Raw genomic sequence first — 7,309 nt, 5'->3', positions numbered from 1 at the left:
ACAAAGAGCATATGATGTTGCACGGTCGCGAAGCGGCCGCCCAGATTTGGAATTTTGGTATTAAGTCCAGAGGTATTTCTGCCAGCAGCCGCTGCATTCAGAGATTGGTTTCTGTGGCGCTGGGATCATGGCTGTTCAGGAACGGAGGAGCTGTCCATGGGCGACTGCTCGGGGTCTCATTTGGGCAGGAGGCAGGGCCGGTTCTGCCTCCCCCATTGCAAGATTCCCCAAGCATCCCGTCCTATCACTGCAAACTCCTACCTCTCTGTCCAATTAGTTCTGAACGGTGGCGGTTGCCACTGCACATTTATTTTTAAACACTCATAAAAACTTTATCAGAATCTCCCCAGCATGTTTCCCATATCACATTTAAATAATCTGAATTTCATCATGCCTATAACTAAACCAATCACTAGCAAGGAGGATAGCATTACTATGACAGAAAACCATTTGGAGATGGGCATGTAGCACTGGCGTCCCATTGTTCCTTGATTTGCTCAAGCGGACGCCAGTAACGTCTCCATTGTGAGACTGGTTACTGTTTTTGGCATATCGAATACACCACGGGTAGCTTGCCAGGCTCTGCCGTGCGGGTGGGATACTCTCGGTAGCTTGCCGGGCTCTCTGAGAGGGACAAAGGAATCAAAACTGGGTTGGCCGCATGCAAGGCAAATGTCCCACCTGCTGTGCCATGGCTCCGCAATGGGCATATAGACAAAAATGGAACTTCTGCTCATTAGAAGGTTGGGGCATAGATACTGTGTTGATAAAACAATTCTGTTAGCTATAATCCTTACTGAATAACTCACTTTCTCCTTTTTCAGAGATCTGATCATCATATCCTAACTGGAAGGTCTGGTTAAGAATATCACTAAGGTATGTAGAGTGAGGGTGGATAAGAACTTTAAAATACCTTGCCCACCAATCGATGCCAGGAGTCAGAAGCTCCATCATTAGAGATGCATTCTCTTGCCTTCTTATTTTTGCCTCCTTATCAAATCCAAATACTCCTGGTCAAAATTAAACTTAGGATGGTAGTTCTCTTTCAGAAACAAAACACAGGAAAGGGACACAAGAGAAATTGCTGGGGAGAAAGAAATGTTCTATATCTTTATGGAGGAGGTGGTTTCATGTATGAATACATAGCACATTCATTTTCTATTGCATTGTAACAGATTACCAGAGACTTGGTGGGTTAACAATTAGTTTATTCTCTCATAGTCTTGCCAGTCAGAAATCCAAACACATTTTCATATGGCCAAATTCAAGATGTCAGCTCCTGAACTGTAACAGTCAATTTGTGATTATAAGAAACTATTGGATGAGAATCTGTTTCCTTGTTCTTTCTAGCTTCTGGAGCTGTGCACCTGCTCTGTGACCCTTTCCTCCATCTTCGGAGCCAGCTCTGTAGCTTCTTGCTTTAGTCCTCATATCACCCCTTGTTTCTGTAGTCAAGTCTATCTCCATCTTATAAAGAGACTAGTGATTACATTTAGATTAGACTTAGACTAGTGATTACTAAAATGATCCAGAATAATCTCCCCATCTTAAGATCCTTAATTTCATCACATCTGTAAAGTTGTTTTTGCCATATAAGGTAACATTCATAGTTTCCAGTAATTGGTGCCTGATATTTGGGGACCCATTATTCAGCCTACCACAGTTTGAGGAATTGGCAGTAATTCCTCAAGCTGAGCAGTTAAGATATTTTGCTTGTAACTTATACACCAATCAAGAAATGCTTCTGGAAAAGAGATAATGATTTAAACAATTTTTTGGGGGGAGAAACATCCAGCGATGCTCAGGGGTCACTCTTGGTCCTGGCTCTGCTCTTAGTTTACTCCTGGTGGTGCTTGGGGACCATATGGGATTCTGGGGATCAAACCCAGGTCAGATGAGTGCAAAGCAGGAGCTTTACCCATTGTACTATCTCTCCAATCCCCAGAGGGATAATGATTTAAGTTCAATCATAATAATGAATGAAAAGACCTAAAACATCTACTTTCCTCCTGCTGAAGGACCATAGATCTGGGGGGGGGGGAAAGTGGGATTAAGTACCTAAAAGGGAAGCAGGAGATTCAAATGTGGGTCTGACTATAAAAATATGGATTGTACCAAAATACATTCATTTTGAGTGTTCACCTTCCTCACATGTCAAATTTAGCAAGTGCATGCATGAGTCTTTCTTGCATGGCCAATGTTAGTTTCTTACTATGATCCATGCAGATACTGAGTTTCTAATTCTGTTAAAAATAATCTTTGAGAAGGCGTCACAGCAACTTAAAGACAAGGCTGTAAGGTGTATCTGGCAAGGATTCATCCCTAATGTCAAGGGTTAACATAGTTATCTGTGCAAACGGAACACAGGTCAGTTGTTCAGAGCCCACAGTAGCCCTAGACCAGCCCGCTGATCCACAGGTCTAATCAACCTCTAAGGGAGGGGACACCCCATTTGGAGTGCAGAGAACTGTTTCTATGGATGAATATTAAAGACAAGCCAACTGTAAAGGGAGGTTAGGACAGTAGGTCCTGTGTCTACCTTTTCCATGACTACATAGCCAGAGCCTGTGCCCTACAAGCCCAAGTACAGGGAATAAGGCATTTGCCTCCACATGGCTAACCCAGGTTCCCTGAATCCACCAGGAGAAATGCCTGTGTAGAACCAGGAGTAAGCCCTGAGCACAGTCAGGTGTGGCTCCCCCCCAAATAAAAGAGAGACAGAGAGGCAGAAAGAGAGAGAATTCCTTTTGTTGCTCCCATTGTTGAGACTTCTGGCAACTGCAGGACAGAAGTATCCCTAATTCCATGAGCCATCCATCACTCAAGGCAAGGGAAGCTGACTAGAGTCTATAGCATGAATTTAATTTCAGTTAGGAGAGAATCAAGACATTGGGGAAAGGTTTTATCCCAGGTAGGGCTGATGCAGATATCAATTGCCTGTCCCTGTTTCGTGTGGCACCCTGGTAGAACTTGATCGTGGACCAAGAATCCCTTGTTACCTTCTCCCCAACAGTCTCCTGTCTTTCTCCTCCATTGCCACTTAAAGAAGGTTGACTCCTGCTGGGCACATAAAGTGATGTAATCAGGATTTCAAAACATCAGCTTTAATAGTCCCAAATCATAAGTGGGGAGGGGCGAGGAGGGCTGGTGAAGGGTACTCCTTCCCATATGTTTGGCTTTGTGTGGCCTACAATAACTGATCAAGAGATAATGAAAAATGAGTATAATACAAGGCTCTATTCAGGAACACAAAGGCAGATATTTTGAGCCTCCCCCCCAATTCTATCCCTTATTGTGCTTTTCCTTTACAGTCGCCTTGTTCACTTTGATCCCAGTCCTCAAGTTCAAGACCTTACGAGGTCAAAGATTTGCAATTTCACTTCTTAAACTCCCTCCCTTTAACACCAGAAGATTTAACCCCCTTCCACTAATCATTTCCCAACAGCAAAGGCCTTCAAATCTTTTAGCCACTAATCTGCTTTCCAAACTCTTGGCATCTGAACCATTTATAAAGCAGTGTTTCATGCCCCCTGACCCCCATCAGTCTAAACACAGAGAACCTTGTGTGTAAGAGACTGGGAGGCAAGCACAGCAGCCTGTGCTGGAGATGGACTATGCTTCTTTTTCCTCCCCAGGTCTGAAGCCTTCTATTTCTAATCCATACTAGGTCTACATCCCTTGCATTTGGCATCCCCTTAATGTATCAGGAAGCACTTGAGGGCTAACTTTCTGGTCACAACTATCAGGCACTGAGGCTGGGAGATGCTGCAAGAGACTTCTGGAGGATCACCTAAAGCTTTGCCTCAAGCCAAAACTAATATGCATCAAAAGAATTAGAGAGGCCCTCCCCATGTGTGATATATATGTATAAATATGTTTATATATACATATATATGTACAAATGTGTATATATAAGTATATGCATGTATATTCTCATGGATACACACATATATACATATACATACATCACTTGTATCACTTGCCATCCTGTTGATCTTCGATTTGCTCAAGCAGGTGCTAGCAACGTCTCCATTCATATATATATATATATGTGTGTATATATATGTATATATATATATATTACTCAAGAGCCAGTCTCTAAGGACATGGATGGGGAGAAGGAAGGGAAAATCTGGGAAGGGTGACAAGAGTGATGAAAACACACAAGGAAGGCTTCCAAACGTATAAGGTTTTTGCCACCAACCCAAAGCATGAGGACTCCAAGTTAGAATCTCTGTCATACTTTTGTCTTTCCTTAGGTGAAAGTTATAGTCACTCTGCAGTAAGCTCACTATCTGAGTCTTTTGCAGCAGCAAAATGAGACAGATAACTTCTAATTCATTGATGTAACTTAACAAACATGTCTTGCTGCTACTGTGTCCCAGGTGATACCTAAATCCATCCAGTCCAACTTTTCTCACAATTTTCTTGATGAAGACCTCTCTCCGTCTCCATTCTAAGTAAGTTTTTTGGGAAAGCTTTCAAGAAAACCCAGATATTCCAGGAAACGCAGTTCTTTCTGGTAAGAGAAGGTATGAGTGCGAATAATTTGTAAGAAAAGAAAAAATTTTAAAGAAAAGAAGCACCAAAAATCCCACTAGCATTGTGTGCAAGAAAGAAAATAGGAGGCATGGGGCTGGAGTGATAGCACAGCGGGTAGGGCGTTTGCCCTGTATGCGGCCAACCCGGGTTCGATTTCTAGCATCCCATATGGTCTCCTGAGCACCACCAGGGGTAATTCCTGAGGGCAGAGACAGGAATGACTCCTGCACATCACCAGATGTGACGCAAAAAGAAAAAAAAAGGAGGCATTTGATGATGGGCAGGTATTTACCCATATTAGATATATTTGAATGAAATACTGTGAGTCGAGGTAAGGAAAGAAATAGGGAACAGGGGCTGGAGAGATAGCACAGCGGGTAGGGCGTTTGCCTTGCACGCGGCCAACCCGGGTTCAAATCCCAGCATCCCATATGGTCCCCTGAGCATGGCCAGGGGTAATTCCTGAGTGCAAAGCCAGGAGTAACCCCTGTGCATCGCCAGGTGTGACCCAAAAAGCAAAAAAAAAAAAAAAAAGAAATAGGGAACAAATGACAAATATATCTTCCTTCTTTACTTACCAGAAAGGATTTACTATCAACTCATTAACTAACAACTCCAGGTAACTAAGAGCCTCTCTTTACTTCTCTGATCCTGTGATTTGCCTCCTACACAAATTTCTCCCCAATTTCTATCATACACTCTGTCTCAACTACCTCTATCTCTATACCATGCTACTTGGGTCTCTTTTCTTAATCTTAGTAAATTTCTTTTTCTACCCACTTCCCTTTCTTTCCTCTTCTCTCTCAATTCTCTTCCACATCCTATTCTATTTTCAACTCACAATATGTTTAAGAAGACCCACTTCAGCGGGAAAACAAGAAAACCCTAGGAGTGGCGGGGCAAGTAAGACAGCAAAATGAAGTGGTGGGTATATGCTTTAAGGTCTCGGGGATGTAGTTGTAAGCTTCAGTTGAATTCTTTCAAAGAGGAGTATGAGAATAACATGAAGGTTTTTCCATGATAGCACTCCATTTATCTGGGGAAGTGGGGTTTTGTGGATCATGTGGATCTGGTAGGACCCATTGATCAGCAAGTCCAAAAACGGACAGAGCCTGGAGAGAAAGGAATGGAAGCTGGGGCAGAAACAGCCAAAAAAAGAACCATGCAAGGTGGGAGATTGATAGGAGAGCTGGTAGGATGCTAGACGTTCATGTCACCGATGATCCATGGAACTCCTATGGTCCCCTGAACTCACCAGGAGTGATCCCTGAGCATGGTCGAGTGTGACCCCAAAACCAAACCAAACCAAACTAGAACAAACAACATAAAAGGCCATGCAGAAATGGAGATCAATCAAAGGGAGAAAGACAAGTATAATTTTAGGGATTTCTCTTCCAGGGCCTGGGAACTTTTCTTGATCAGGGTGCTATTGCTTATCTCCACAAATGACCCGAATTAAACAACTGAGAAGGGGACCCATAATGAAATGTTATGTATGTCAACAAGTAATCTGAATAACATGGGCATCTTTTCTTAATCCAGAGGGGTATAAGAAAATGAAAAAGTAGGCCCGGAAGACAGCTCAAGGGCTGGAATACATTCCTTGCAAGTGGTAATCCTGGGTTTGATTCCAGGCACTACGTGGTCCTTGGAGAACTCTCCTCATCAGCACAGAGCTGGGAGAAGCTCCCAAGCAACACCAGGTATAGCACAAAATAAAGAAAAAGAAAGCCAAAAAGGTGGTGAGATCTGTGAATGCCTTGGTTAGTAGAGGCTAATAATTGGAAATCCAGGTCAAAGTGCCTAAATTTATTAATCACTAAAGAGAAAGCAAAAATGAATAATCAATAAGAACTATAGAGGCCCAAAGTCTGAGATTATGGTGCTCCTTTCCCAATATTCAAAATCAGCATATATCTAAAGAGTAAGTAGAATTTTGTTTTCGAAAATTATACAAAATACATGTAAATTGAAATCCAGAAGTTACTGATTTGCTCCACTATTGATGGTGATGTCCCTGCCTCACTGCTGATCTGAACATAGGGTGGATGGTTACAGAAAGATCCAGAGGGTCAATAATCATGTTTTACAAAGATCTACTGATTTTTAAATGTGAACAGATAATTGAAAGATTTGTAAAGGCATGAATAAATTTAAAAAATTAATTTTTGTATAGACTAGATGTGATTTTCAGGCTGCATTTTGTAACACTAATGGGATATGCCTTTCCATCTCTTTCTGTGCAGTCAAATCTATCTTAACTATTGCAAGAATATAAAACGAAGAAATAAAACAATACCCAAACAGCAAAAGACATTACTCTGGTCAAAGTTCTATAAGACCACTCAAATATCTTTTTTTTTAATTTTTAAATTTTATTGAATCACCGTGAGATAGTTACAAGCTTTCATGTTTGGGTTACAATCTCACAATGATCAAACACCCATCCCTCCACCAGTGCACATTCCCCACCACCAATATCCCAGGTATACCCCCCTTTCCCACCCTCCCCCTGCCTCTAAGGCAGACAATATTCCCCATACTCTCTCTCTACTTTTTCTGAGTGTTGATTTTTTTTTTTTGCTTTTTGGGTCAAACCTGGCGATGCTTAGGGTTTACTCCTGGCTCTGCAACTCAGGAATTACTCCTGGCGGTGCTGGGGGGACCATATGGGATGCTGGAAATTTAACCCAGGTCGGCTGCGTGTAAGGCAAACGTCCTACTTGCTGTACTATTGCTCCAGCCCCAACCACTGAAATATCTTTTC

Source organism: Sorex araneus, chromosome X, assembly GCF_027595985.1.
Source record: "Sorex araneus isolate mSorAra2 chromosome X, mSorAra2.pri, whole genome shotgun sequence".
Lineage (NCBI taxonomy): Eukaryota > Metazoa > Chordata > Mammalia > Eulipotyphla > Soricidae > Sorex > Sorex araneus.
The sequence above is the reverse complement of the archived record's forward strand: the minus strand, read 5'-3'. Positions refer to the sequence as shown.